Source organism: Sphaerodactylus townsendi, linkage group LG10, assembly GCF_021028975.2.
Source record: "Sphaerodactylus townsendi isolate TG3544 linkage group LG10, MPM_Stown_v2.3, whole genome shotgun sequence".
In the NCBI taxonomy this organism is placed as follows: Eukaryota; Metazoa; Chordata; class Lepidosauria; order Squamata; family Sphaerodactylidae; genus Sphaerodactylus; species Sphaerodactylus townsendi.
In genome coordinates this window covers 86,841,569-86,844,194 of record NC_059434.1, presented here as the reverse complement: position 1 = coordinate 86,844,194, position 2,626 = coordinate 86,841,569, and the positions used below count along the sequence as shown (strand labels likewise).

General features: G+C 50.8%; 1 non-coding gene across 1 annotated transcript; it reads right to left on the bottom strand.

The window, feature by feature from the left end:
• Positions 1–1,530: 1,530 nt before the first annotated feature.
• Positions 1,531–1,660, bottom strand: LOC125440441. Its single transcript, XR_007245706.1, has one exon. It is a non-coding gene; the product is annotated as a U8 small nucleolar RNA (small nucleolar RNA).
• Between the last annotated feature and the right edge of the window lie 966 nt (positions 1,661–2,626).

Below are 2,626 nucleotides of genomic sequence, written 5' to 3'. Positions count from 1 at the left end.
TCCCTCCTTTTTTCCTTCCTTCCTTCCTTCCTTCCTTCCTTCCTTCCTTCCTTCCTTCCTTCCTTCCTTCCTTCCTTCCTTCCTTCCTTCCTTCCTTCCTTCCTTCCTTCCTTCCTTCCTTCCTTCCTTCCTTCCTCTGAAAGTTTATAGCTGCAGCAGTAGACTCAGTGAAATTGACATGAAATTGACCAGGTCTAGCAAAGCAACTAGACCAAGGACAGCAAAAGGGAGGGGGCGGCAACAGATGACCCCTCCAAATGAAGGTTGCACAAAACAATGAGGGGACACTTTCTAGAAGGAGAATCTGTCGTGCTCCTGGACTGTTCAGTAACGAGACTCTGTGCTCAGATGATATCTTTGCTGTGAAACAGCATCAGGAATAAGCATTTGGGCTTTTGCTGCCAGAACCGAAGCAAAAGCAGAGACGCGCCCTCCATTATACCCCACGTCACACGATACCACCCCTGACTACCTGTTCCCAAGGGGGAAATGGCCTCTCACCAGCTCCATGGGCCAGAGGCAAGATCCAAAGACAAGGCGGCCTTCCCCAGGGTTGAAACAAGTGACATTCCACACCACAGACCGAACTACAGCAGCAGGTGTCCTTTGAGCTGACCAGGCAGTGCTGGGGAAACCAAGGGAGGAGGAGCAGAGACCAGGAGGTGGATTTGGCTGCCAAGCCCTGTTTTCCCTCCAGGTCAGCTGTCTGGCTTCTGTGTGACACAGGATGCTGGGCTGGCTCACTTCCAATGTTCTTACCCAGGGGTCCCCAAACTACGGCCCGGGGGCCAAATGTGGCCCCCTGAAGGCATTTATCCGGCCCGCTAGGCATGGCGGCGATAGCTCCATTCATGTGCAGTGGGGGCTCGAGGGAGAGGAGGAACCGGCCACAACGGCTGTTGATTGCAGTTACATGATGGCACCCCCAAATCTCCATGAATTTTCTGACCCAGAGTTGGAAACCTTACATGTGGCAACTCCTGCTCCGCCCTCCTCTCAGCTACTCCATGTGCTGCTCTCAGGCTTTCTGTTCCACCTCACTCCCATTGGCATCAGCCAGGCTGGCGAATCGCTCGCTGGCTGCTAGGGAGGAAAGAACCCAGGAAGATACCTGATCCTGGGTTAGATGGAATGCTTCATTGGGAAAGTTCTGCTTTTTTTTTTTTACAGGGGAGGTATTCCACAGCCTCCCCAACAATATTTGGAGCCCACCCTGTACTTGACATACTTTGGTCACTGTTCTAAAAATAGGCCATGACAGAAAGGCTGAAAGGTGAAATCAAACATTTTACAATCATTTGTGCATAGGAATTTGTTCATAGTTTTTTTTAGTCCGGCCCTCCAACAGTCTGAGGGACAGTGAACTGGCCCCCTGTTTAAAAAGTTTGGGGACCCCTGTTCTTATCTCTCTGTGTCTGCATGGGCGGGTGGGGGTGAGGGGATGAGCCTTCCTCCTTGCCTAGTTTTCTCCTTAAAAGACACTGCCGCCATCACACCAAACCCTTCTTTTCTTCCTTTCCCCGCCTTTTAATCAGAAAGTTGCTGGCCAAAGCATTTCTCGTCCCTGGCCACAGATACCTTAATCATGTCTTACGCACCTTCGTTCATCATGTTGTGTCCTCCCAGAGGAGGAACAGGTAAGGATACGCCTCACTGACAGTATCCCAAGCTTATTTTCATTGGGATGCTGTGTGGTTTCCGGGCTGTCTGGTCATGTTCTAGCAGCATTCTCTCCTGACGTTTCGCCTGCAACTGTGGCTGGCATCTTCAGAGGATCTGAAGATCCTCTGAAGAAGATCCTCTGAAGATGCCAGCCACAGATGCAGGCGAAACGTCAGGAGAGAATGCTGCTAGAACACGGCCAGACAGCCCGGAAACCACACAGCACCCCAGTGATTCCGGCCGTGAAAGCCTTTGACAATACTTATTTTCATTGTTTGGGACCATCACACAAATGGAAGGTTGGCCCACAAGGCGGACAGGGAGCCTCCCCCTGCCTTAATCCAGACCCAGAATTACAATGTGCCCCCCCACACACACACAGACAGACAGAATCTTTTCTATAAAACAAAATACAAGCCCATTTTAATGGCTGATGGTTTCTATTGTTTTCTACTGTTAAGACAAGTAAAAAGGCTGAATCGCGGAAAACTAACAGAAGTGAAATATTAACCATTTAGTTCGTTTATTTAAAGCATTTATTATCTGTCTTGGTGCCGTTTAGGCTGCTTACAAGAGGAACAACAATAAAGTACAATAGGATACATAAAACCAGTGGTGGGATCCAAAAATTTTAGTAACAGGTTCCCATGGTGGTGGGATTCAAACTGTGGCGTAGCGCCAATGGGGCTGGGTGGGGTATGATGGGGGCGTGGCTGGGCATTCCAGGGGCGGGGCATTCCTGGGCGGGGCTGTGGCAAGGACGCAGCCGCTGCACCGGTCCTTGGGCAGGAAACGAATGCACGCAGGCGCAGGCTGCCACGCACGCCGGTGCACCTCCTGCCAGACTGCTTCAAGTTCTGCGCGCTACTGCTGAGAGGAGGGGCGTATCTAAGGCAAAAATCACGTGGCAAAATCACCAATGAGTCACCCCCTCTCGGCACACGCAAATAATTAGTAACCTACT